We start from the raw sequence: 25,103 nt of genomic DNA, 5'->3' as shown, positions 1-25,103 counted from the left end.
TTAGTTTACCAATTTCCTTGTCTCCAGCCCTTTTATTTCCTCTGCAAAACAGAGAAAACCTAGATGAAAAGCAGCAAGGTAAGCCCTGGCCGTCTCTGATAAATCACCACAAAAGACAACACAAACTGCTCTAAATTCGGAATAATCAGCATACAGGCAGTACAAGAATTTCTAGCAAACATTACTTATCAAAACAGCAAACTTGGAACAGGAGTGAACCCGTTTATTTGCTGTAAAATTATATTTCTACCACAATTAGTGGCATTATAGATGCATTGTGTCTGGAGCACAAAATATCTACATCAAAGTCTATAAAATAAGCCCAGTGTGGGGCTCTTATTGCAATTGAACATAATGATAAGGGGAGAGCGCGGACGCAGTCCCCCACTACCACAAATTATGCAGTCGAGACTCCCACATTTGGGGAATTCGCACTGGTCAGCACAACCGAAGTGCAATGGCTGAGCCTCGCCCTGGGTGAACCACCTTCATGATCATGGTATCTCCCCTGCCAGGTAAGTATGAGTTGGATGCATTGGAGACAGGCTCTTGTATCTTAGACCCAGTTGTTAGGCTCATGGTGCCTGCCATGCATATTTACAGAATCCAAAGGCCTTCAGTATCACATCATCCCCTTTTGGTGAAGAACTTGTTGGAGTGAAGCAAACACATCCATGAAATGACATCTAATTAGTTTACCAATTTCCTTGTCTCCAGCCCTTTTATTTCCTCTGCAAAACAGAGAAAACCTAGATGAAAAGCAGCAAGGTAAGCCCTGGCCGTCTCTGATAAATCACCACAAAAGACAACACAAACTGCTCTAAATTCGGAAAAATCAGCATACAGGCAGTACAATAATTTCTAGCAAACATTACTTATCAAAACAGCAAACTTGGAACAGGAGTGAACCCGTTTATTTGCTGTAAAATTATACTTGAACCACAATCAGTGGCATTATAGATGCATTGTGTCTGGAGCACAAAATATTTACATCAAAGTCTATAAAATAAGCCCAGTGTGGGGCTCTTATTGCAATTGAACATAATGATAAGGGGAGAGCGCGGACGCAGTCCCCCACTACCACAAATTATGCAGTCGAGATTCCCACATTTGGGGAATTCGCACAGGTCAGCACAACCGAAGTGCAATGGCTGAGCCTCGCCCTGGGTGAACCATCTTCATGATCATGGTATCTCCCCTGCCAGGTAATTATGAGTTGGATGCATTGGAGACAGGCTCTTGTATCTTAGACCCAGTTGTTAGGCTCACGGTGCCTGCCATGCATATTCACAGATCCAAAGGCCTTCAGTATCACATCATCCCCGTTTGGTGAAGGACTTGTTGGAGTGAAGCAAACACTTCTATGAAATGACATCTAATTAGTTTATGAATTTCCTTGTCTCCAGCCCTTTTATTTCCTCTGCAAAACAGAGAAAACCTAGATGAAAAGCAACAAGGTAAGCCCTGGCCGTCTCTGATAAATCACCACAAAAGACAACACAAACTGCTCTAAATTCGGAAAAATCAGCATACAGGCAGTACAAGAATTTCTAGCAAACATTACTTATCAAAACAGTTTACTTGGAACAGGAGTGAACCAGTCTATTTGCATTAAAATTATATTTCTACCACAATTAGTGGCAATATTGATTGCATTGGGTCAGAAGCACAAAATATCTACATCAAAGTCGATAAATTAGGCCCAGTGTGGGGCTCTTATTGCAATTGAACATAATGATCAGGGGAGAGCGCAGACGCAGTCCCCCACTACCACAAATTATGCAGTCGAGATTCCCACATTTGGGGAATTCGCACAGGTCAGCACAACCGAAGTGCAATGGCTGAGCCTCGCCCTGGGTGAACCACCTTCATGATCATGGTATCTCCCCTGTCAGGTAAGTATGAGTTGGATGCATTGGAGACAGGCTCTTGTATCTTAGACCCAGTTGTTAGGCTCACGGTGCCTGCCATGCATATTCACAGATCCAAAGGCCTTCAGTATCACATCATCCCCGTTTGGTGAAGGACTTGTTGGAGTGAAGCAAACACTTCTATGAAATGACATCTAATTAGTTTATGAATTTCCTTGTCTCCAGCCCTTTTATTTCCTCTGCAAAACAGAGAAAACCTAGATGAAAAGCAACAAGGTAAGCCCTGGCCGTCTCTGATAAATCACCACAAAAGACAACACAAACTGCTCTAAATTCGGAATAATCAGCATACAGCCAGTACAAGAATTTCTAGCAAACATTACTTATCAAAACAGTTTACTTGGAACAGGAGTGAACCAGTCTATTTGCATTAAAATTATATTTCTACCACAATTAGTGGCAATATAGATTGCATTGGGTCAGAAGCACAAAATATCTACATCAAAGTCGATAAATTAGGCCCAGTGTGGGGCTCTTATTGCAATTGAACATAATGATCAGGGGAGAGCGCGGACGCAGTCCCCCACTACCACAAATTATGCAGTCGAGATTCCCACATTTGGGGAATTCGCACGGGTCAGCACAACCGAAGTGCAATGGCTGAGCCTCGCCCTGGGTGAACCACCTTCATGATCATGGTATCTCCCCTGCCAGGTAAGTATGAGTTGGATGCATTGGAGACAGGCTCTTGTATCTTAGACCCAGTTGTTAGGCTCACGGTGCCTGCCATGCATATTCACAGATCCAAAGGCCTTCAGTATCACATCATCCCCGTTTGGTGAAGGACTTGTTGGAGTGAAGCAAACACTTCTATGAAATGAGATCTAATTAGTTTATCAATTTCCTTGTCTCAAGCCCTTTTATTTCCTCTGCAAAACAGAGAAAACCTAGATGAAAAGCAGCAAGGTAAGCCCTGGCCGTCTCTGATAAATCACCACAAAAGACAACACAAACTGCTCTAAATTCGGAAAAATCAGCATACAGGCAGTACAAGAATTTCTAGCAAACATTACTTATCAAAACCGTAAACTTGGAAAAGGAGTGAACCAGTCTATTTGCTTTAAAATTATATTTCTACCACAATTAGTGGCATTATAGATTGCGTTGTGTCAGAAGCACAAAATATCTACATCAAAGTCTATAAAATAGGCCCAGTGTGGGGCTCTTATTGCAATTGAACATAATGATCAGGGGAGAGCGCGGACGCAGTCCCCCACTACCACAAATTATGCAGTCAAGATTCCCACATTTGGGGAGTTCGCACAGGTCAGCACAACCGAAGTGCAATGGCTGAGCCTCGCCCTGGGTGAACCACCTTCATGATCATGGTATCTCCCCTGTCAGGTTAGTATGAGTTGGATGCATTGGAGACAGGCTCTTGTATCTTAGACCCAGTTGTTAGGCTCACGGTGCCTGCCATGCATATTCACAGATCCAAAGGCCTTCAGTATCACATCATCCCCTTTTGGTGAAGGACTTGTTGGAGTGAAGCAAACACTTCTATGAAATGACATCTAATTAGTTTATCGATTTCCTTGTCTCCAGCCCTTTTATTTCCTCTGCAAAACAGAGAAAACCTAGATGAAAAGCAGCAAGGTAAGCCCTGGCCGTCTCTGATAAATCACCACAAAAGACAACACAAACTGCTCTAAATTCGGAAAAATCAGCATACAGGCAGTACAAGAATTTCTAGCAAACATTACTTATCAAAACAGCAAACTTGGAACAGGAGTGAACCCGTTTATTTGCTGTAAAAATTATACTTGAACCACAATCAGTGGCATTATAGATGCATTGTGTCTGGAGCACAAAATATCTACATCGAAGTCTATAAAATAATCCCAGTGTGGGGCTCTTATTGCAATTGAACATAATGATAAGGGGAGAGCGCGGACGCAGCCCCCTACTACCACAAATTATGCAGTCGAGATTCCCACATTTGGGGAATTCGCACAGGTCAGCACAACCGAAGTGCAATGGCTGAGCCTCGCCCTGGGTGAACCACCTTCATGATCATGGTATCTCCCCTGCCAGGTAAGTATGAGTTGGATGCATTGGAGACAGGCTCTTGTATCTTAGACCCAGTTGTTAGGCTCACGGTGCCTGCCATGCATATTCACAGATCCAAAGGCCTTCAGTATCACATCATCCCCGTTTGGTGAAGGACTTGTTGGAGTGAAGCAAACACTTCTATGAAATGACATCTAATTAGTTTATCAATTTCCTTGTCTCCAGCCCTTTTATTTCCTCTGCAAAACAGAGAAAACCTAGATGAAAAGCAACAAGGTAAGCCCTGGCCGTCTCTGATGAACCACCACAAAAGACAACACAAACTGCACTAAATTCGGAAAATCAGCATACAGGCAGTACAAGAATTTCTAGCAAACATTACTTATCAAAACAGTAAACTTGGAACAGGAGTGAACCAGTCTATTTGCTTTAAAATTATATTTCTACAACAATTAGTGGCATTAAAAATTGCATTGTGACAGAAGCACAAAATATCTACATCAAAGTCGATAAATTAGGCCCAGTGTGGGGCTCTTATTGCAATTGAACATAATGATCAGGGGAGAGTGCGGACGCAGTCCCCCACTACCACAAATTATGCAGTCGAGATTCCCACATTTGGGGAATTCCCACGGGTCAGCACAACCGAAGTGCAATGGCTGAGCCTCGCCCTGGGTGAACCACCTTCATGATCATGGTATCTCCCCTGCCAGGTAAGTATGAGTTGGATGCATTGGAGACAGGCTCTTGTATCTTAGACCCAGTTGTTAGGCTCACGGTGCCTGCCATGCATATTCACAGATCCAAAGGCCTTCAGTATCACATCATCCCCTTTTGTGAAGGACTTGTTGGAGTGAAGCAAACAATTCTATGAAATGACATCTAATTAGTTTATCAATTTCCTTGTCTCAAGCCCTTTTATTTCCTCTGCAAAACAGAGAAAACCTAGATGAAAAGCAACAAGGTAAGCCCTGGCCGTCTCTGATAAATCACCACAAAAGACAACACAAACTGCTCTAAATTCGGAATAATCAGCATACAGGCGGTACAAGAATTTCTAGCAAACATTACTTATCAAAACAGCAAACTTGGAACAGGAGTGAACCCGTTTATTTGCTGTAAAATTATATTTCTACCACAATTAGTGGCATTATAGATGCATTTTGTCTGGAGCACAAAATATCTACATCAAAGTCTATAAAATGGGCCCAGTGTGGGACTCTTATTGCAATTGAACATAATGATCAGGGGAGAGCGCAGACGCAGTCCCCCACTACCACAAATTATGCAGTCGAGATTCCCACATTTGGGGAATTCGCACAGGTCAGCATAACCGAAGTGCAATGGCTGAGCCTCGCCCTGGGTGAACCACCTTCATGATCATGGTATCTCCCCTGTCAGGTAAGTATGAGTTGGATGCATTGGAGACAGGCTCTTGTATCTTAGACCCAGTTGTTAGGCTCACGGTGCCTGCCATGCATATTCACAGATCCAAAGGCCTTCAGTATCACATCATCCCCTTTTGGTGAAGGACTTGTTGGAGTGAAGCAAACACTTCTATGAAATGACATCTAATTAGTTTATCGATTTCCTTGTCTCCAGCCCTTTTATTTCCTCTGCAAAACAGAGAAAACCTAGATGAAAAGCAGCAAGGTAAGCCCTGGCCGTCTCTGATAAATCACCACAAAAGACAACACAAACTGCTCTAAATTCGGAATAATCAGCATACAGGCAGTACAAGAATTTCTAGCAAACATTACTTATCAAAACAGCAAACTTGGAACAGGAGTGAACCCGTTTATTTGCTGTAAAATTATATTTCTACCACAATTAGTGGCATTATAGATGCATTGTGTCTGGAGCACAAAATATCTACATCAAAGTCTATAAAATAGGCCCAGTGTGGGACTCTTATTGCAATTGAACATAATGATCAGGGGAGAGCGCGGACGCAGTCCCCCACTACCACAAATTATGCAGTCGAGACTCCCACATTTGGGGAATTCGCACAGGTCAGCACAACCGAAGTGCAATGGCTGAGCCTCGCCCTGGGTGAACCACCTTCATGATCATGGTATCTCCCCTGGCAGGTAAGTATGAATTGGATGCATTGGAGACAGGCTCTTGTATCTTAGACCCAGTTGTTAGGCTCACGGTACCTGCCATGCATATTTACAGAATCCAAAGGCCTTCAGTATCACATCATCCCCTTTTGGTGAAGAACTTGTTGGAGTGAAGCAAACACATCCATGAAATGACATCTAATTAGTTTACCAATTTCCTTGTCTCCAGCCCTTTTATTTCCTCTGCAAAACAGAGAAAACCTAGATGAAAAGCAGCAAGGTAAGCCCTGGCCGTCTCTGATAAATCACCACAAAAGACAACACAAACTGCTCTAAATTCGGAAAAATCAGCATACAGGCAGTACAATAATTTCTAGCAAACATTACTTATCAAAACAGCAAACTTGGAACAGGAGTGAACCCGTTTATTTGCTGTAAAATTATACTTGAACCACAATCAGTGGCATTATAGATGCATTGTGTCTGGAGCACAAAATATTTACATCAAAGTCTATAAAATAAGCCCAGTGTGGGGCTCTTATTGCAATTGAACATAATGATAAGGGGAGAGCGCGGACGCAGTCCCCCACTACCACAAATTATGCAGTCGAGATTCCCACATTTGGGGAATTCGCACAGGTCAGCACAACCGAAGTGCAATGGCTGAGCCTCGCCCTGGGTGAACCACCTTCATGATCATGGTATCTCCCCTGCCAGGTAAGTATGAGTTGGATGCATTGGAGACAGGCTCTTGTATCTTAGACCCAGTTGTTAGGCTCACGGTGCCTGCCATGCATATTCACAGATCCAAAGGCCTTCAGTATCACATCATCCCCTTTTGGTGAAGGACTTGTTGGAGTGAAGCAAACACTTCTATGAAATGACATCTAATTAGTTTATCGATTTCCTTGTCTCCAGCCCTTTTATTTCCTCTGCAAAACAGAGAAAACCTAGATGAAAAGCAGCAAGGTAAGCCCTGGCCGTCTCTGATAAATCACCACAAAAGACAACACAAACTGCTCTAAATTCGGAAAAATCAGCATACAGGCAGTACAATAATTTCTAGCAAACATTACTTATCAAAACAGCAAACTTGGAACAGGAGTGAACCCGTTTATTTGCTGTAAAAATTATACTTGAACCACAATCAGTGGCTTTATAGATGCATTGTGTCTGGAGCACAAAATATTTACATCAAAGTCTATAAAATAAGCCCAGTGAGGGGCTCTTATTGCAATTGAACATAATGATAAGGGGAGAGCGCGGACGCAGTCCCCCACTACCACAAATTATGCAGTCGAGATTCCCACATTTGGGGGATTTGCACAGGTTAGCACAACCGAAGTGCAATGGCTGAGCCTCGCCCTGGGTGAACCACCTTCATGATCATGGTATCTCCCCTGCCAGGTAAGTATGAGTTGGATGCATTGGAGACAGGCTCTTGTATCTTAGACCCAGTTGTTAGGCTCACAGTGCCTGCCATGCATATTCACAGATCCAAAGGCCTTCAGTATCACATCATCCCCTTTTGGTGAAGGACTTGTTGGAGTGAAGCAAACACTTCTTTGAAATGACATCTAATTAGTTTATCAATTTCCTTGTCTCAAGCCCTTTTATTTCCTCTGCAAAACAGAGAAAACCTAGATGAAAAGCAGCAAGGTAAGCCCTGGCCGTCTCTGATAAATCACCACAAAAGACAACACAAACTGCTCTAAATTCGGAATAATCAGCATACAGGCAGTACAAGAATTTCTAGCAAACATTACTTATCAAAACAGCAAACTTGGAACAGGAGTGAACCCGTTTATTTGCTGTAAAATTATATTTCTACCACAATTAGTGGCATTATAGATGCATTGTGTCTGGAGCACAAAATATCTACATCAAAGTCTATAAAATAGGCCCAGTGTGGGACTCTTATTGCAATTGAACATAATGATCAGGGGAGAGCGCGGACGCAGTCCCCCACTACCACAAATTATGCAGTCGAGACTCCCACATTTGGGGAATTCGCACAGGTCAGCACAACCGAAGTGCAATGGCTGAGCCTCGCCCTGGGTGAACCACCTTCATGATCATGGTATCTCCCCTGGCAGGTAAGTATGAATTGGATGCATTGGAGACAGGCTCTTGTATCTTAGACCCAGTTGTTAGGCTCACGGTGCCTGCCATGCATATTTACAGAATCCAAAGGCCTTCAGTATCACATCATCCCCTTTTGGTGAAGAACTTGTTGGAGTGAAGCAAACACATCCATGAAATGACATCTAATTAGTTTACCAATTTCCTTGTCTCCAGCCCTTTTATTTCCTCTGCAAAACAGAGAAAACCTAGATGAAAAGCAGCAAGGTAAGCCCTGGCCGTCTCTGATAAATCACCACAAAAGACAACACAAACTGCTCTAAATTCGGAAAAATCAGCATACAGGCAGTACAATAATTTCTAGCAAACATTACTTATCAAAACAGCAAACTTGGAACAGGAGTGAACCCGTTTATTTGCTGTAAAAATTATATTTCTACAACAATTAGTGGCATTAAAAATTGCATTGTGACAGAAGCACAAAATATTTACATCAAAGTCTATAAAATAAGCCCAGTGTGGGGCTCTTATTGCAATTGAACATAATGATAAGGGGAGAGCGCGGACGCAGTCCCCCACTACCACAAATTATGCAGTCGAGATTCCCACATTTGGGGAATTCGCACAGGTCAGCACAACCGAAGTGCAATGGCTGAGCCTCGCCCTGGGTGAACCACCTTCATGATCATGGTATCTCCCCTGCCAGGTAAGTATGAGTTGGATGCATTGGAGACAGGCTCTTGTATCTTAGACCCAGTTGTTAGGCTCACGGTGCCTGCCATGCAAATTCACAGATCCAAAGGCCTTCAGTATCACATCATCCCCGTTTGGTGAAGGACTTGTTGGAGTGAAGCAAACACTTCTATGAAATGACATCTAATTAGTTTATGAATTTCCTTGTCTCCAGCCCTTTTATTTCCTCTGCAAAACAGAGAAAACCTAGATGAAAAGCAACAAGGTAAGCCCTGGCCGTCTCTGATAAATCACCACAAAAGACAACACAAACTGCTCTAAATTCGGAAAAATCAGCATACAGGCAGTACAAGAATTTCTAGCAAACATTACTTATCAAAACAGTTTACTTGGAACAGGAGTGAACCAGTCTATTTGCATTAAAATTATATTTCTACCACAATTAGTGGCATTATAGATTGCGTTGTGTCAGAAGCACAAAATATCTACATCAAAGTAAATAAAATAGGCCCAGTGTGGGGCTCTTATTGCAATTGAACATAATGATCAGGGGAGAGCGCGGACGCAGTCCCCCACTACCACAAATTATGCAGTCGAGATTCCCACATTTGGGGAATTCGCACGGGTCAGCACAACCGAAGTGCAATGGCTGAGCCTCGCCCTGGGTGAACCACCTTCATGATCATGGTATCTCCCCTGCCAGGTAAGTATGAGTTGGATGCATTGGAGACAGGCTCTTGTATCTTAGACCCAGTTGTTAGGCTCATGGTGCCTGCCATGCATATTTACAGAATCCAAAGGCCTTCAGTATCACATCATCCCCTTTTGGTGAAGAACTTGTTGGAGTGAAGCAAACACATCCATGAAATGACATCTAATTAGTTTACCAATTTCCTTGTCTCCAGCCCTTTTATTTCCTCTGCAAAACAGAGAAAACCTAGATGAAAAGCAGCAAGGTAAGCCCTGGCCGTCTCTGATAAATCACCACAAAAGACAACACAAACTGCTCTAAATTCGGAAAAATCAGCATACAGGCAGTACAATAATTTCTAGCAAACATTACTTATCAAAACAGCAAACTTGGAACAGGAGTGAACCCGTTTATTTGCTGTAAAATTATACTTGAACCACAATCAGTGGCATTATAGATGCATTGTGTCTGGAGCACAAAATATTTACATCAAAGTCTATAAAATAAGCCCAGTGTGGGGCTCTTATTGCAATTGAACATAATGATAAGGGGAGAGCGCGGACGCAGTCCCCCACTACCACAAATTATGCAGTCGAGATTCCCACATTTGGGGAATTCGCACAGGTCAGCACAACCGAAGTGCAATGGCTGAGCCTCGCCCTGGGTGAACCACCTTCATGATCATGATATCTCCCCTGCCAGGTAAGTATGAGTTGGATGCATTGGAGACAGGCTCTTGTATCTTAGACCCAGTTGTTAGGCTCACGGTGCCTGCCATGCATATTCACAGATCCAAAGGCCTTCAGTATCACATCATCCCCGTTTGGTGAAGGACTTGTTGGAGTGAAGCAAACACTTCTATGAAATGACATCTAATTAGTTTATGAATTTCCTTGTCTCCAGCCCTTTTATTTCCTCTGCAAAACAGAGAAAACCTAGATGAAAAGCAACAAGGTAAGCCCTGGCCGTCTCTGATAAATCACCACAAAAGACAACACAAACTGCTCTAAATTCGGAAAAATCAGCATACAGGCAGTACAAGAATTTCTAGCAAACATTACTTATCAAAACAGTTTACTTGGAACAGGAGTGAACCAGTCTATTTGCATTAAAATTATATTTCTACCACAATTAGTGGCATTATAGATTGCATTCGGTCAGAAGCACAAAATATCTACATCAAAGTCTATAAAATAGGCGCAGTGTGGGGCTCTTATTGCATTGAACATAATGATCAGGGGAGAGCGCGGACGCAGTCCCCCACTACCACAAATTATGCAGTCGAGATTCCCACATTTGGGGAATTCGCACGGGTCAGCACAACCGAAGTGCAATGGCTGAGCCTCGCCCTGGGTGAACCACCTTCATGATCATGGTATCTCCCCTGCCAGGTAAGTATGAGTTGGATGCATTGGAGACAGGCTCTTATATCTTAGACCCAGTTGTTAGGCTCACGGTGCCTGCCATGCATATTCACAGATCCAAAGGCCTTCAGTATCACATCATCCCCTTTTGGTGAAGGACTTGTTGGAGTGAAGCAAACACTTCCATGAAATGACATCTAATTAGTTTATCAATTTCCTTGTCTCCAGCCCTTTTATTTCCTCTGCAAAACAGAGAAAACCTAGATGAAAAGCAGCAAGGTAAGCCCTGGCAGTCTCTGATAAATCACCACAAAAGACAACACAAACTGCTCTAAATTCGGAAAAATCAGCATACAGGCAGTACAAGAATTTCTAGCAAACATTACTTATCAAAACCGTAAACTTGGAAAAGGAGTGAACCAGTCTATTTGCTTTAAAATTATATTTCTACCACAATTAGTGGCATTATAGATTGCGTTGTGTCAGAAGCACAAAATATCTACATCAAAGTATATAAAATAGGCCCAGTGTGGGGCTCTTATTGCAATTGAACATAATGATCAGGGGAGAGCGCGGACGCAGTCCCCCACTACCACAAATTATGCAGTCGAGATTCCCACATTTGGGGAATTCGCACAGGTCAGCACAACCGAAGTGCAATGGCTGAGCCTCGCCCTGGGTGAACCACCTTCATGATCATGGTATCTCCCCTGCCAGGTAAGTATGAGTTGGATGCATTGGAGACAGGCTCTTGTATCTTAGACCCAGTTGTTAGGCTCACGGTGCCTGCCATGCAAATTCACAGATCCAAAGGCCTTCAGTATCACATCATCCCCGTTTGGTGAAGGACTTGTTGGAGTGAAGCAAACACTTCTATGAAATGACATCTAATTAGTTTATGAATTTCCTTGTCTCCAGCCCTTTTATTTCCTCTGCAAAACAGAGAAAACCTAGATGAAAAGCAACAAGGTAAGCCCTGGCCGTCTCTGATAAATCACCACAAAAGACAACACAAACTGCTCTAAATTCGGAAAAATCAGCATACAGGCAGTACAAGAAATTCTAGCAAACATTACTTATCAAAACAGTTTACTTGGAACAGGAGTGAACCAGTCTATTTGCATTAAAATTATATTTCTACCACAATTAGTGGCATTATAGATTGCGTTGTGTCAGAAGCACAAAATATCTACATCAAAGTATATAAAATAGGCCCAGTGTGGGGCTCTTATTGCAATTGAACATAATGATCAGGGGAGAGCGCGGACGCAGTCCCCCACTACCACAAATTATGCAGTCGAGATTCCCACATTTGGGGAATTCGCACAGGTCAGCACAACCGAAGTGCAATGGCTGAGCCTCGCCCTGGGTGAACCACCTTCATGATCATGGTATCTCCCCTGCCAGGTAAGTATGAGTTGGATGCATTGGAGACAGGCTCTTGTATCTTAGACCCAGTTGTTAGGCTCATGGTGCCTGCCATGCATATTTACAGAATCCAAAGGCCTTCAGTATCACATCATCCCCTTTTGGTGAAGAACTTGTTGGAGTGAAGCAAACACATCCATGAAATGACATCTAATTAGTTTACCAATTTCCTTGTCTCCAGCCCTTTTATTTCCTCTGCAAAACAGAGAAAACCTAGATGAAAAGCAGCAAGGTAAGCCCTGGCCGTCTCTGATAAATCACCACAAAAGACAACACAAACTGCTCTAAATTCGGAAAAATCAGCATACAGGCAGTACAATAATTTCTAGCAAACATTACTTATCAAAACAGCAAACTTGGAACAGGAGTGAACCCGTTTATTTGCTGTAAAATTATACTTGAACCACAATCAGTGGCATTATAGATGCATTGTGTCTGGAGCACAAAATATTTACATCAAAGTCTATAAAATAAGCCCAGTGTGGGGCTCTTATTGCAATTGAACATAATGATAAGGGGAGAGCGCGGACGTAGTCCCCCACTACCACAAATTATGCAGTCGAGATTCCCACATTTGGGGAATTCGCACAGGTCAGCACAACCGAAGTGCAATGGCTGAGCCTCGCCCTGGGTGAACCACCTTCATGATCATGGTATCTCCCCTGCCAGGTAAGTATGAGTTGGATGCATTGGAGACAGGCTCTTGTATCTTAGACCCAGTTGTTAGGCTCACGGTGCCTGCCATGCATATTCACAGATCCAAAGGCCTTCAGTATCACATCATCCCCGTTTGGTGAAGGACTTGTTGGAGTGAAGCAAACACTTCTATGAAATGACATCTAATTAGTTTATGAATTTCCTTGTCTCCAGCCCTTTTATTTCCTTTGCAAAACAGAGAAAACCTAGATGAAAAGCAACAAGGTAAGCCCTGGCCGTCTCTGATAAATCACCACAAAAGACAACACAAACTGCTCTAAATTCGGAAAAATCAGCATACAGGCAGTACAAGAATTTCTAGCAAACATTACTTATCAAAACAGTTTTCTTGGAACAGGAGAGAACCAGTCTATTTGCATTAAAATTATATTTCTACCACAATTAGTGGCATTATAGATTGCATTGGGTCAGAAGCACAAAATATCTACATCAAAGTCTATAAAATAGGCGCAGTGTGGGGCTCTTATTGCATTGAACATAATGATCAGGGGAGAGCGCGGACGCAGTCCCCCACTACCACAAATTATGCAGTCGAGATTCCCACATTTGGGGAATTCGCACGGGTCAGCACAACCGAAGTGCAATGGCTGAGCCTCGCCCTGGGTGAACCACCTTCATGATCATGGTATCTCCCCTGCCAGGTAAGTATGAGTTGGATGCATTGGAGACAGGCTCTTATATCTTAGACCCAGTTGTTAGGCTCACGGTGCCTGCCATGCATATTCACAGATCCAAAGGCCTTCAGTATCACATCATCCCCTTTTGGTGAAGGACTTGTTGGAGTGAAGCAAACACTTCCATGAAATGACATCTAATTAGTTTATCAATTTCCTTGTCTCCAGCCCTTTTATTTCCTCTGCAAAACAGAGAAAACCTAGATGAAAAGCAGCAAGGTAAGCCCTGGCCGTCTCTGATAAATCACCACAAAAGACAACACAAACTGCTCTAAATTCGGAAAAATCAGCATACAGGCAGTACAAGAATTTCTAGCAAACATTACTTATCAAAACCGTAAACTTGGAAAAGGAGTGAACCAGTCTATTTGCTTTAAAATTATATTTCTACCACAATTAGTGGCATTATAGATTGCGTTGTGTCAGAAGCACAAAATATCTACACCAAAGTATATAAAATAGGCCCAGTGTGGGGCTCTTATTGCAATTGAACATAATGATCAGGGGAGAGCGCGGACGCAGTCCCCCACTACCACAAATTATGCAGTCGAGATTCCCACATTTGGGGAATTCGCACGGGTCAGCACAACCGAAGTGCAATGGCTGAGCCTCGCCCTGGGTGAACCACCTTCATGATCATGGTATCTCCCCTGCCAGGTAAGTATGAGTTGGATGCATTGGAGACAGGCTCTTATATCTTAGACCCAGTTGTTAGGCTCACGGTGCCTGCCATGCATATTCACAGATCCAAAGGCCTTCAGTATCACATCATCCCCTTTTGGTGAAGGACTTGTTGGAGTGAAATAAAACACTTCCATGAAATGACATCTAATTAGTTTATCAATTTCCTTGTCTCCAGCCCTTTTATTTCCTCTGCAAAACAGAGAAAACCTAGATGAAAAGCAGCAAGGTAAGCCCTGGCCGTCTCTGATAAATCACCACAAAAGACAACACAAACTGCTCTAAATTCGGAAAAATCAGCATACAGGCAGTACAAGAATTTCTAGCAAACATTACTTATCAAAACCGTAAACTTGGAAAAGGAGTGAACCAGTCTATTTGCTTTAAAATTATATTTCTACCACAATTAGTGGCATTATAGATTGCGTTGTGTCAGAAGCACAAAATATCTACATCAAAGTATATAAAATAGGCCCAGTGTGGGGCTCTTATTGCAATTGAACATAATGATCAGGGGAGAGCGCGGACGCAGTCCCCCACTACCACAAATTATGCAGTCGAGATTCCCACATTTGGGGAATTCGCACGGGTCAGCACAACCGAAGTGCAATGGCTGAGCCTCGCCCTGGGTGAACCACCTTCATGATCATGGTATCTCCCCTGCCAGGTAAGTATGAGTTGGATGCATTGGAGACAGGCTCTTGTATCTTAGACCCAGTTGTTAGGCTCACGGTGACTGCTATGCATATTCACAGATCCAAAGGCCTTCAGTATCACATCATCCCCTTTTGGTGAATGACTTGTTGGAGTGAAGCAAACACTTCTATGAAATTACATCTAATTAGTTTATCAATTTCCTTGTCTCAAGCCCTTTTATTTCCTCTGCAAAACAGAGAAAACCTAGATGAAAAGCAGCAAGGTAAGCCCTGGCCGTCTCTGATAAATCACCACAAAAGACAACACTAACTGCTCTAAATTCGGAATAATCAGCATACAGGCAGTACAAGAATTTCTAGCAAACATTACTTATCAAAACAGCAAACTTGGAACAGGAGTGAACCCGTTTATTTGCTGTAAAATTATATTTCTACCACAATTAGTGGCATTATAGATGCATTGTGTCTGGAGCACAAAATATCTACATCAAAGTCTATAAAATAGGCCCAGTGTGGGACTCTTATTGCAATTGAACATAATGATCAGGGGAGAGCGCGGACGCAGTCCCCCACTACCACAAATTATGCAGTCGAGACTCCCACATTTGGGGAATTCGCACAGGTCAGCACAACCGAAGTGCAATGGCTGAGCCTCGCCCTGGGTGAACCACCTTCATGATCATGGTATCTCCCCTGGCAGGTAAGTATGAATTGGATGCATTGGAGACAGGCTCTTGTATCTTAGACCCAGTTGTTAGGCTCACGGTGCCTGCCATGCATATTTACAGAATCCAAAGGCCTTCAGTATCACATCATCCCCTTTTGGTGAAGAACTTGTTGGAGTGAAGCAAACACATCCATGAAATGACATCTAATTAGTTTACCAATTTCCTTGTCTCCAGCCCTTTTATTTCCTCTGCAAAACAGAGAAAACCTAGATGAAAAGCAGCAAGGTAAGCCCTGGCCGTCTCTGATAAATCACCACAAAAGACAACACAAACTGCTCTAAATTCGGAAAAATCAGCATACAGGCAGTACAATAATTTCTAGCAAACATTACTTATCAAAACAGCAAACTTGGAACAGGAGTGAACCCGTTTATTTGCTGTAAAATTATACTTGAACCACAATCAGTGACATTATAGATGCATTGTGTCTGGAGCACAAAATATTTACATCAAAGTCTATAAAATAAGCCCAGTGTGGGGCTCTTATTGCAATTGAACATAATGATAAGGGGAGAGCGCGGACGCAGTCCCCCACTACCACAAATTATGCAGTCGAGATTCCCACATTTGGGGAATTCGCACAGGTCAGCACAACCGAAGTGCAATGGCTGAGCCTCGCCCTGGGTGAACCACCTTCATGATCATGGTATCTCCCCTGCCAGGTAAGTATGAGTTGGATGCATTGGAGACAGGCTCTTGTATCTTAGACCCAGTTGTTAGGCTCACGGTGCCTGCCATGCAAATTCACAGATCCAAAGGCCTTCAGTATCACATCATCCCCGTTTGGTGAAGGACTTGTTGGAGTGAAGCAAACACTTCTATGAAATGACATCTAATTAGTTTATGAATTTCCTTGTCTCCAGCCCTTTTATTTCCTCTGCAAAACAGAGAAAACCTAGATGAAAAGCAACAAGGTAAGCCCTGGCCGTCTCTGATAAATCACCACAAAAGACAACACAAACTGCTCTAAATTCGGAAAAATCAGCATACAGGCAGTACAAGAATTTCTAGCAAACATTACTTATCAAAACAGTTTACTTGGAACAGGAGTGAACCAGTCTATTTGCATTAAAATTATATTTCTACCACAATTAGTGGCATTATAGATTGCGTTGTGTCAGAAGCACAAAATATCTACATCAAAGTATATAAAATAGGCCCAGTGTGGGGCTCTTATTGCAATTGAACATAATGATCAGGGGAGAGCGCGGACGCAGTCCCCCACTACCACAAATTATGCAGTCGAGATTCCCACATTTGGGGAATTCGCACGGGTCAGCACAACCGAAGTGCAATGGCTGAGCCTCGCCCTGGGTGAACCACCTTCATGATCATGGTATCTCCCCTGCCAGGTAAGTATGAGTTGGATGCATTGGAGACAGGCTCTTGTATCTTAGACCCAGTTGTTAGGCTCATGGTGCCTGCCATGCATATTTACAGAATCCAAAGGCCTTCAGTATCACATCATCCCCTTTTGGTGAAGAACTTGTTGGAGTGAAGCAAACACATCCATGAAATGACATCTAATTAGTTTACCAATTTCCTTGTCTCCAGCCCTTTTATTTCCTCTGCAAAACAGAGAAAACCTAGATGAAAAGCAGCAAGGTAAGCCCTGGCCGTCTCTGATAAATCACCACAAAAGACAACACAAACTGCTCTAAATTCGGAAAAATCAGCATACAGGCAGTACAATAATTTCTAGCAAACATTACTTATCAAAACAGCAAACTTGGAACAGGAGTGAACCCGTTTATTTGCTGTAAAATTATACTTGAACCACAATCAGTGGCATTATAGATGCATTGTGTCTGGAGCACAAAATATTTACATCAAAGTCTATAAAATAAGCCCAGTGTGGGGCTCTTATTGCAATTGAACATAATGATAAGGGGAGAGCGCGGACGCAGTCCCCCACTACCACAAATTATGCAGTCGAGATTCCCACATTTGGGAAATTCGCACAGGTCAGCACAACCGAAGTGCAATGGCTGAGCCTCGCCCTGGGTGAACCACCTTCATGATCATGGTATCTCCCCTGCCAGGTAAGTATGAGTTGGATGCATTGGAGACAGGCTCTTGTATCTTAGACCCAGTTGTTAGGCTCACGGTGCCTGCCATGCATATTCACAGATCCAAAGGCCTTCAGTATCACATCATCCCCTTTTGGTGAAGGACTTGTTGGAGTGAAGCAAACACTTCTATGAAATGACATCTAATTAGTTTATCGATTTCCTTGTCTCCAGCCCTTTTATTTCCTCTGCAAAACAGAGAAAACCTAGATGAAAAGCAGCAAGGTAAGCCCTGGCCGTCTCTGATAAATCACCACAAAAGACAACACAAACTGCTCTAAATTCGGAATAATCAGCATACAGGCAGTACAAGAATTTCTAGCAAACATTACTTATCAAAACAGCAAACTTGGAACTGGAGTGAACCCGTTTATTTGCTGTAAAATTATATTTCTACCACAATTAGTGGCATTATAGATGCATTGTGTCTGGAGCACAAAATATCTACATCAAAGTCTATAAAATAGGCCCAGTGTGGGACTCTTATTGCAATTGAACATAATGATCAGGGGAGAGCGCGGACGCAGTCCCCCACTACCACAAATTATGCAGTCGAGACTCCCACATTTGGGGAATTCGCACAGGTCAGCACAACCGAAGTGCAATGGCTGAGCCTCGCCCTGGGTGAACCACCTTCATGATCATGGTATCTCCCCTGGCAGGTAAGTATGAATTGGATGCATTGGAGACAGGCTCTTGTATCTTAGACCCAGTTGTTAGGCTCACGGTACCTGCCATGCATATTTACAGAATCCAAAGGCCTTCAGTATCACATCATCCCCTTTTGGTGAAGAACTTGTTGGAGTGAAGCAAACACATCCATGAAATGACATCTAATTAGTTTACCAATTTCCTTGTCTCCAGCCCTTTTATTTCCTCTGCAAAACAGAGAAAACCTAGATGAAAAGCAGCAAGGTAAGCCCTGGCCGTCTCTGATAAATCACCACAAAAGACAACACAAACTGCTCTAAATTCGGAAAAATCAGCATACAGGCAGTACAATAATTTCTAGCAAACATTACTTATCAAAACAGCAAACTTGGAACAGGAGTGAACCCGTTTATTTGCTGTAAAATTATACTTGAACCACAATCAGTGGCATTATAGATGCATTGTGTCTGGAGCACAAAATATTTACATCAAAGTCTATAAAATAAGCCCAGTGTGGGGCTCTTATTGCAATTGAACATAATGATAAGGGGAGAGCGCGGACGCAGTCCCCCACTACCACAAATTATGCAGTCGAGACTCCCACATTTGGGGAATTCGCACAGGTCAGCACAACCGAAGTGCAATGGCTGAGCCTCGCCCTGGGTGAACCACCTTCATGATCATGGTATCTCCCCTGGCAGGTAAGTATGAATTGGATGCATTGGAGACAGGCTCTTGTATCTTAGACCCAGTTGTTAGGCTCACGGTGCCTGCCATGCATATTTACAGAATCCAAAGGCCTTCAGTATCACATCATCCCCTTTTGGTGAAGAACTTGTTGGAGTGAAGCAAACACATCCATGAAATGACATCTAATTAGTTTACCAATTTCCTTGTCTCCAGCCCTTTTATTTCCTCTGCAAAACAGAGAAAACCTAGATGAAAAGCAGCAAGGTAAGCCCTGGCCGTCTCTGATAAATCACCACAAAAGACAACACAAACTGCTCTAAATTCGGAAAAATCAGCATACAGGCAGTACAATAATTTCTAGCAAACATTACTTATCAAAACAGCAAACTTGGAACAGGAGTGAACCCGTTTATTTGCTGTAAAATTATACTTGAACCACAATCAGTGACATTATAGATGCATTGTGTCTGGAGCACAAAATATTTACATCAAAGTCTATAAAATAAGCCCAGTGTGGGGCTCTTATTGCAATTGAACATAATGATAAGGGGAGAGCGCGGACGCAGTCCCCCACTACCACAAATTATGCAGTCGAGATTCCCACATTTGGGGAATTCGCACAGGTCAGCACAACCGAAGTGCAATGGCTGAGCCTCGCCCTGGGTGAACCACCTTCATGATCATGGTATCTCCCCTGCCAGGTAAGTATGAGTTGGATGCATTGGAGACAGGCTCTTGTATCTTAGACCCAGTTGTTAGGCTCACGGTGCCTGCCATGCAAATTCACAGATCCAAAGGCCTTCAGTATCACATCATCCCCGTTTGGTGAAGGACTTGTTGGAGTGAAGCAAACACTTCTATGAAATGACATCTAATTAGTTTATGAATTTCCTTGTCTCCAGCCCTTTTATTTCCTCTGCAAAACAGAGAAAACCTAGATGAAAAGCAACAAGGTAAGCCCTGGCCGTCTCTGATAAATCACCACAAAAGACAACACAAACTGCTCTAAATTCGGAAAAATCAGCATACAGGCAGTACAAGAATTTCTAGCAAACATTACTTATCAAAACAGTTTACTTGGAACAGGAGTGAACCAGTCTATTTGCATTAAAATTATATTTCTACCACAATTAGTGGCATTATAGATTGCGTTGTGTCAGAAGCACAAAATATCTACATCAAAGTATATAAAATAGGCCCAGTGTGGGGCTCTTATTGCAATTGAACATAATGATCAGGGGAGAGCGCGGACGCAGTCCCCCACTACCACAAATTATGCAGTCGAGATTCCCACATTTGGGGAATTCGCACGGGTCAGCACAACCGAAGTGCAATGGCTGAGCCTCGCCCTGGGTGAACCACCTTCATGATCATGGTATCTCCCCTGCCAGGTAAGTATGAGTTGGATGCATTGGAGACAGGCTCTTGTATCTTAGACCCAGTTGTTAGGCTCATGGTGCCTGCCATGCATATTTACAGAATCCAAAGGCCTTCAGTATCACATCATCCCCTTTTGGTGAAGAACTTGTTGGAGTGAAGCAAACACATCCATGAAATGACATCTAATTAGTTTACCAATTTCCTTGTCTCCAGCCCTTTTATTTCCTCTGCAAAACAGAGAAAACCTAGATGAAAAGCAGCAAGGTAAGCCCTGGCCGTCTCTGATAAATCACCACAAAAGACAACACAAACTGCTCTAAATTCGGAAAAATCAGCATACAGGCAGTACAATAATTTCTAGCAAACATTACTTATCAAAACAGCAAACTTGGAACAGGAGTGAACCCGTTTATTTGCTGTAAAATTATACTTGAACCACAATCAGTGGCATTATAGATGCATTGTGTCTGGAGCACAAAATATTTACATCAAAGTCTATAAAATAAGCCCAGTGTGGGGCTCTTATTGCAATTGAACATAATGATAAGGGGAGAGCGCGGACGCAGTCCCCCACTACCACAAATTATGCAGTCGAGATTCCCACATTTGGGGAATTCGCACAGGTCAGCACAACCGAAGTGCAATGGCTGAGCCTCGCCCTGGGTGAACCACCTTCATGATCATGATATCTCCCCTGCCAGGTAAGTATGAGTTGGATGCATTGGAGACAGGCTCTTGTATCTTAGACCCAGTTGTTAGGCTCACGGTGCCTGCCATGCATATTCACAGATCCAAAGGCCTTCAGTATCACATCATCCCCGTTTGGTGAAGGACTTGTTGGAGTGAAGCAAACACTTCTATGAAATGACATCTAATTAGTTTATGAATTTCCTTGTCTCCAGCCCTTTTATTTCCTCTGCAAAACAGAGAAAACCTAGATGAAAAGCAACAAGGTAAGCCCTGGCCGTCTCTGATAAATCACCACAAAAGACAACACAAACTGCTCTTAATTCGGAAAAATCAGCATACAGGCAGTACAAGAATTTCTAGCAAACATTACTTATCAAAACAGTTTACTTGGAACAGGAGTGAACCAGTCTATTTGCATTAAAATTATATTTCTACCACAATTAGTGGCATTATAGATTGCATTGGGTCAGAAGCACAAAATATCTACATCAAAGTATATAAAATAGGCGCAGTGTGGGGCTCTTATTGCATTGAACATAATGATCAGGGGAGAGCGCGGACGCAGTCCCCCACTACCACAAATTATGCAGTCGAGATTCCCACATTTGGGGAATTCGCACGGGTCAGCACAACCGAAGTGCAATGGCTGAGCCTCGCCCTGGGTGAACCACCTTCATGATCATGGTATCTCCCCTGCCAGGTAAGTATGAGTTGGATGCATTGGAGACAGGCTCTTATATCTTAGACCCAGTTGTTAGGCTCACGGTGCCTGCCATGCATATTCACAGATCCAAAGGCCTTCAGTATCACATCATCCCCTTTTGGTGAAGGACTTGTTGGAGTGAAGCAAACACTTCCATGAAATGACATCTAATTAGTTTATCAATTTCCTTGTCTCCAGCCCTTTTATTTCCTCTGCAAAACAGAGAAAACCTAGATGAAAAGCAGCAAGGTAAGCCCTGGCAGTCTCTGATAAATCACCACAAAAGACAACACAAACTGCTCTAAATTCGGAAAAATCAGCATACAGGCAGTACAAGAATTTCTAGCAAACATTACTTATCAAAACCGTAAACTTGGAAAAGGAGTGAACCAGTCTATTTGCTTTAAAATTATATTTCTACCACAATTAGTGGCATTATAGATTGCGTTGTGTCAGAAGCACAAAATATCTACATCAAAGTATATAAAATAGGCCCAGTGTGGGGCTCTTATTGCAATTGAACATAATGATCAGGGGAGAGCGCGGACGCAGTCCCCCACTACCACAAATTATGCAGTCGAGATTCCCACATTTGGGGAATTCGCACAGGTCAGCACAACCGAAGTGCAATGGCTGAGCCTCGCCCTGGGTGAACCACCTTCATGATCATGGTATCTCCCCTGCCAGGTAAGTATGAGTTGGATGCATTGGAGACAGGCTCTTGTATCTTAGACCCAGTTGTTAGGCTCACGGTGCCTGCCATGCATATTCACAGATCCAAAGGCCTTCAGTATCACATCATCCCCGTTTGGTGAAGGACTTGTTGGAGTGAAGCAAACACTTCTATGAAATGACATCTAATTAGTTTATGAATTTCCTTGTCTCCAGCCCTTTTATTTCCTTTGCAAAACAGAGAAAACCTAGATGAAAAGCAACAAGGTAAGCCCTGGCCGTCTCTGATAAATCACCACAAAAGACAACACAAACTGCTCTAAATTCGGAAAAATCAGCATACAGGCAGTACAAGAATTTCTAGCAAACATTACTTATCAAAACAGTTTTCTTGGAACAGGAGAGAACCAGTCTATTTGCATTAAAATTATATTTCTACCACAATTAGTGGCATTATAGATTGCATTGGGTCAGAAGCACAAAATATCTACATCAAAGTCTATAAAATAGGCGCAGTGTGGGGCTCTTATTGCATTGAACATAATGATCAGGGGAGAGCGCGGACGCAGTCCCCCACTACCACAAATTATGCAGTCGAGATTCCCACATTTGGGGAATTCGCACGGGTCAGCACAACCGAAGTGCAATGGCTGAGCCTCGCCCTGGGTGAACCACCTTCATGATCATGGTATCTCCCCTGCCAGGTAAGTATGAGTTGGATGCATTGGAGACAGGCTCTTATATCTTAGACCCAGTTGTTAGGCTCACGGTGCCTGCCATGCATATTCACAGATCCAAAGGCCTTCAGTATCACATCATCCCCTTTTGGTGAAGGACTTGTTGGAGTGAAGCAAACACTTCCATGAAATGACATCTAATTAGTTTATCAATTTCCTTGTCTCCAGCCCTTTTATTTCCTCTGCAAAACAGAGAAAACCTAGATGAAAAGCAGCAAGGTAAGCCCTGGCCGTCTCTGATAAATCACCACAAAAGACAACACAAACTGCTCTAAATTCGGAAAAATCAGCATACAGGCAGTACAAGAATTTCTAGCAAACATTACTTATCAAAACCGTAAACTTGGAAAAGGAGTGAACCAGTCTATTTGCTTTAAAATTATATTTCTACCACAATTAGTGGCATTATAGATTGCGTTGTGTCAGAAGCACAAAATATCTACACCAAAGTATATAAAATAGGCCCAGTGTGGGGCTCTTATTGCAATTGAACATAATGATCAGGGGAGAGCGCGGACGCAGTCCCCCACTACCACAAATTATGCAGTCGAGATTCCCACATTTGGGGAATTCGCACGGGTCAGCACAACCGAAGTGCAATGGCTGAGCCTCGCCCTGGGTGAACCACCTTCATGATCATGGTATCTCCCCTGCCAGGTAAGTATGAGTTGGATGCATTGGAGACAGGCTCTTATATCTTAGACCCAGTTGTTAGGCTCACGGTGCCTGCCATGCATATTCACAGATCCAAAGGCCTTCAGTATCACATCATCCCCTTTTGGTGAAGGACTTGTTGGAGTGAAATAAAACACTTCCATGAAATGACATCTAATTAGTTTATCAATTTCCTTGTCTCCAGCCCTTTTATTTCCTCTGCAAAACAGAGAAAACCTAGATGAAAAGCAGCAAGGTAAGCCCTGGCCGTCTCTGATAAATCACCACAAAAGACAACACAAACTGCTCTAAATTCGGAAAAATCAGCATACAGGCAGTACAAGAATTTCTAGCAAACATTACTTATCAAAACCGTAAACTTGGAAAAGGAGTGAACCAGTCTATTTGCTTTAAAATTATATTTCTACCACAATTAGTGGCATTATAGATTGCGTTGTGTCAGAAGCACAAAATATCTACATCAAAGTATATAAAATAGGCCCAGTGTGGGGCTCTTATTGCAATTGAACATAATGATCAGGGGAGAGCGCGGACGCAGTCCCCCACTACCACAAATTATGCAGTCGAGATTCCCACATTTGGGGAATTCGCACGGGTCAGCACAACCGAAGTGCAATGGCTGAGCCTCGCCCTGGGTGAACCACCTTCATGATCATGGTATCTCCCCTGCCAGGTAAGTATGAGTTGGATGCATTGGAGACAGGCTCTTGTATCTTAGACCCAGTTGTTAGGCTCACGGTGACTGCTATGCATATTCACAGATCCAAAGGCCTTCAGTATCACATCATCCCCTTTTGGTGAATGACTTGTTGGAGTGAAGCAAACACTTCTATGAAATTACATCTAATTAGTTTATCAATTTCCTTGTCTCAAGCCCTTTTATTTCCTCTGCAAAACAGAGAAAACCTAGATGAAAAGCAGCAAGGTAAGCCCTGGCCGTCTCTGATAAATCACCACAAAAGACAACACTAACTGCTCTAAATTCGGAATAATCAGCATACAGGCAGTACAAGAATTTCTAGCAAACATTACTTATCAAAACAGCAAACTTGGAACAGGAGTGAACCCGTTTATTTGCTGTAAAATTATATTTCTACCACAATTAGTGGCATTATAGA

General features: G+C 42.9%; 36 non-coding genes across 36 annotated transcripts; all 36 read right to left on the bottom strand.

Annotated features, from left to right (window-relative positions):
• Positions 1-359: 359 nt before the first annotated feature.
• Positions 360-523, bottom strand: LOC133963956 (U1 spliceosomal RNA). Its single transcript, XR_009923434.1, has one exon. It is a non-coding gene; the product is annotated as a U1 spliceosomal RNA (small nuclear RNA).
• Positions 524-1,049: 526 nt separating this feature from the next.
• LOC133963948 (U1 spliceosomal RNA) lies at positions 1,050-1,213 on the bottom strand. The gene has a single exon (XR_009923426.1). It is a non-coding gene; the product is annotated as a U1 spliceosomal RNA (small nuclear RNA).
• A 526-nt stretch (positions 1,214-1,739) lies between these two features.
• Positions 1,740-1,903, bottom strand: LOC133964004 (U1 spliceosomal RNA). The gene has a single exon (XR_009923479.1). It is a non-coding gene; the product is annotated as a U1 spliceosomal RNA (small nuclear RNA).
• A 526-nt stretch (positions 1,904-2,429) lies between these two features.
• Positions 2,430-2,593, bottom strand: LOC133964180 (U1 spliceosomal RNA). Its single transcript, XR_009923648.1, has one exon. It is a non-coding gene; the product is annotated as a U1 spliceosomal RNA (small nuclear RNA).
• A 526-nt stretch (positions 2,594-3,119) lies between these two features.
• On the bottom strand, positions 3,120-3,283 carry LOC133964082 (U1 spliceosomal RNA). Its single transcript, XR_009923555.1, has one exon. It is a non-coding gene; the product is annotated as a U1 spliceosomal RNA (small nuclear RNA).
• A 526-nt stretch (positions 3,284-3,809) lies between these two features.
• On the bottom strand, positions 3,810-3,973 carry LOC133963915 (U1 spliceosomal RNA). The gene has a single exon (XR_009923393.1). It is a non-coding gene; the product is annotated as a U1 spliceosomal RNA (small nuclear RNA).
• Positions 3,974-4,498: 525 nt separating this feature from the next.
• On the bottom strand, positions 4,499-4,662 carry LOC133964021 (U1 spliceosomal RNA). Its single transcript, XR_009923496.1, has one exon. It is a non-coding gene; the product is annotated as a U1 spliceosomal RNA (small nuclear RNA).
• Positions 4,663-5,186: 524 nt separating this feature from the next.
• Positions 5,187-5,350, bottom strand: LOC133964059 (U1 spliceosomal RNA). The gene has a single exon (XR_009923533.1). It is a non-coding gene; the product is annotated as a U1 spliceosomal RNA (small nuclear RNA).
• Positions 5,351-5,875: 525 nt separating this feature from the next.
• LOC133964032 (U1 spliceosomal RNA) lies at positions 5,876-6,039 on the bottom strand. Its single transcript, XR_009923507.1, has one exon. It is a non-coding gene; the product is annotated as a U1 spliceosomal RNA (small nuclear RNA).
• A 526-nt stretch (positions 6,040-6,565) lies between these two features.
• On the bottom strand, positions 6,566-6,729 carry LOC133963144 (U1 spliceosomal RNA). Its single transcript, XR_009922659.1, has one exon. It is a non-coding gene; the product is annotated as a U1 spliceosomal RNA (small nuclear RNA).
• A 526-nt stretch (positions 6,730-7,255) lies between these two features.
• On the bottom strand, positions 7,256-7,419 carry LOC133964001 (U1 spliceosomal RNA). The gene has a single exon (XR_009923476.1). It is a non-coding gene; the product is annotated as a U1 spliceosomal RNA (small nuclear RNA).
• Positions 7,420-7,944: 525 nt separating this feature from the next.
• Positions 7,945-8,108, bottom strand: LOC133964031 (U1 spliceosomal RNA). The gene has a single exon (XR_009923506.1). It is a non-coding gene; the product is annotated as a U1 spliceosomal RNA (small nuclear RNA).
• Positions 8,109-8,636: 528 nt separating this feature from the next.
• On the bottom strand, positions 8,637-8,800 carry LOC133963133 (U1 spliceosomal RNA). Its single transcript, XR_009922648.1, has one exon. It is a non-coding gene; the product is annotated as a U1 spliceosomal RNA (small nuclear RNA).
• A 526-nt stretch (positions 8,801-9,326) lies between these two features.
• LOC133964168 (U1 spliceosomal RNA) lies at positions 9,327-9,490 on the bottom strand. The gene has a single exon (XR_009923637.1). It is a non-coding gene; the product is annotated as a U1 spliceosomal RNA (small nuclear RNA).
• Positions 9,491-10,016: 526 nt separating this feature from the next.
• On the bottom strand, positions 10,017-10,180 carry LOC133963928 (U1 spliceosomal RNA). Its single transcript, XR_009923406.1, has one exon. It is a non-coding gene; the product is annotated as a U1 spliceosomal RNA (small nuclear RNA).
• A 525-nt stretch (positions 10,181-10,705) lies between these two features.
• LOC133964157 (U1 spliceosomal RNA) lies at positions 10,706-10,869 on the bottom strand. The gene has a single exon (XR_009923626.1). It is a non-coding gene; the product is annotated as a U1 spliceosomal RNA (small nuclear RNA).
• Positions 10,870-11,395: 526 nt separating this feature from the next.
• Positions 11,396-11,559, bottom strand: LOC133963681 (U1 spliceosomal RNA). Its single transcript, XR_009923171.1, has one exon. It is a non-coding gene; the product is annotated as a U1 spliceosomal RNA (small nuclear RNA).
• Positions 11,560-12,085: 526 nt separating this feature from the next.
• On the bottom strand, positions 12,086-12,249 carry LOC133963669 (U1 spliceosomal RNA). The gene has a single exon (XR_009923160.1). It is a non-coding gene; the product is annotated as a U1 spliceosomal RNA (small nuclear RNA).
• A 526-nt stretch (positions 12,250-12,775) lies between these two features.
• On the bottom strand, positions 12,776-12,939 carry LOC133963983 (U1 spliceosomal RNA). Its single transcript, XR_009923459.1, has one exon. It is a non-coding gene; the product is annotated as a U1 spliceosomal RNA (small nuclear RNA).
• A 525-nt stretch (positions 12,940-13,464) lies between these two features.
• Positions 13,465-13,628, bottom strand: LOC133964146 (U1 spliceosomal RNA). The gene has a single exon (XR_009923615.1). It is a non-coding gene; the product is annotated as a U1 spliceosomal RNA (small nuclear RNA).
• Positions 13,629-14,154: 526 nt separating this feature from the next.
• On the bottom strand, positions 14,155-14,318 carry LOC133964135 (U1 spliceosomal RNA). Its single transcript, XR_009923604.1, has one exon. It is a non-coding gene; the product is annotated as a U1 spliceosomal RNA (small nuclear RNA).
• Positions 14,319-14,845: 527 nt separating this feature from the next.
• On the bottom strand, positions 14,846-15,009 carry LOC133964123 (U1 spliceosomal RNA). The gene has a single exon (XR_009923593.1). It is a non-coding gene; the product is annotated as a U1 spliceosomal RNA (small nuclear RNA).
• Positions 15,010-15,534: 525 nt separating this feature from the next.
• Positions 15,535-15,698, bottom strand: LOC133964029 (U1 spliceosomal RNA). Its single transcript, XR_009923504.1, has one exon. It is a non-coding gene; the product is annotated as a U1 spliceosomal RNA (small nuclear RNA).
• A 526-nt stretch (positions 15,699-16,224) lies between these two features.
• Positions 16,225-16,388, bottom strand: LOC133963121 (U1 spliceosomal RNA). Its single transcript, XR_009922637.1, has one exon. It is a non-coding gene; the product is annotated as a U1 spliceosomal RNA (small nuclear RNA).
• Positions 16,389-16,914: 526 nt separating this feature from the next.
• Positions 16,915-17,078, bottom strand: LOC133964111 (U1 spliceosomal RNA). The gene has a single exon (XR_009923581.1). It is a non-coding gene; the product is annotated as a U1 spliceosomal RNA (small nuclear RNA).
• A 526-nt stretch (positions 17,079-17,604) lies between these two features.
• Positions 17,605-17,768, bottom strand: LOC133963355 (U1 spliceosomal RNA). Its single transcript, XR_009922858.1, has one exon. It is a non-coding gene; the product is annotated as a U1 spliceosomal RNA (small nuclear RNA).
• Positions 17,769-18,293: 525 nt separating this feature from the next.
• LOC133964028 (U1 spliceosomal RNA) lies at positions 18,294-18,457 on the bottom strand. Its single transcript, XR_009923503.1, has one exon. It is a non-coding gene; the product is annotated as a U1 spliceosomal RNA (small nuclear RNA).
• A 526-nt stretch (positions 18,458-18,983) lies between these two features.
• LOC133964020 (U1 spliceosomal RNA) lies at positions 18,984-19,147 on the bottom strand. Its single transcript, XR_009923495.1, has one exon. It is a non-coding gene; the product is annotated as a U1 spliceosomal RNA (small nuclear RNA).
• Positions 19,148-19,673: 526 nt separating this feature from the next.
• Positions 19,674-19,837, bottom strand: LOC133963110 (U1 spliceosomal RNA). Its single transcript, XR_009922626.1, has one exon. It is a non-coding gene; the product is annotated as a U1 spliceosomal RNA (small nuclear RNA).
• A 526-nt stretch (positions 19,838-20,363) lies between these two features.
• Positions 20,364-20,527, bottom strand: LOC133964099 (U1 spliceosomal RNA). Its single transcript, XR_009923571.1, has one exon. It is a non-coding gene; the product is annotated as a U1 spliceosomal RNA (small nuclear RNA).
• A 526-nt stretch (positions 20,528-21,053) lies between these two features.
• On the bottom strand, positions 21,054-21,217 carry LOC133963926 (U1 spliceosomal RNA). The gene has a single exon (XR_009923404.1). It is a non-coding gene; the product is annotated as a U1 spliceosomal RNA (small nuclear RNA).
• Positions 21,218-21,742: 525 nt separating this feature from the next.
• Positions 21,743-21,906, bottom strand: LOC133964087 (U1 spliceosomal RNA). Its single transcript, XR_009923560.1, has one exon. It is a non-coding gene; the product is annotated as a U1 spliceosomal RNA (small nuclear RNA).
• A 526-nt stretch (positions 21,907-22,432) lies between these two features.
• Positions 22,433-22,596, bottom strand: LOC133963656 (U1 spliceosomal RNA). The gene has a single exon (XR_009923148.1). It is a non-coding gene; the product is annotated as a U1 spliceosomal RNA (small nuclear RNA).
• Positions 22,597-23,121: 525 nt separating this feature from the next.
• LOC133964075 (U1 spliceosomal RNA) lies at positions 23,122-23,285 on the bottom strand. The gene has a single exon (XR_009923549.1). It is a non-coding gene; the product is annotated as a U1 spliceosomal RNA (small nuclear RNA).
• Positions 23,286-23,811: 526 nt separating this feature from the next.
• LOC133964064 (U1 spliceosomal RNA) lies at positions 23,812-23,975 on the bottom strand. The gene has a single exon (XR_009923538.1). It is a non-coding gene; the product is annotated as a U1 spliceosomal RNA (small nuclear RNA).
• A 527-nt stretch (positions 23,976-24,502) lies between these two features.
• LOC133964053 (U1 spliceosomal RNA) lies at positions 24,503-24,666 on the bottom strand. Its single transcript, XR_009923527.1, has one exon. It is a non-coding gene; the product is annotated as a U1 spliceosomal RNA (small nuclear RNA).
• Positions 24,667-25,103: the final 437 nt, after the last annotated feature.

The sequence above is a fragment of the Platichthys flesus genome, chromosome 10 (assembly GCF_949316205.1).
Source record: "Platichthys flesus chromosome 10, fPlaFle2.1, whole genome shotgun sequence".
Lineage (NCBI taxonomy): Eukaryota > Metazoa > Chordata > Actinopteri > Pleuronectiformes > Pleuronectidae > Platichthys > Platichthys flesus.
The sequence above is the reverse complement of the archived record's forward strand: the minus strand, read 5'-3'. Positions and strand labels throughout refer to the sequence as shown.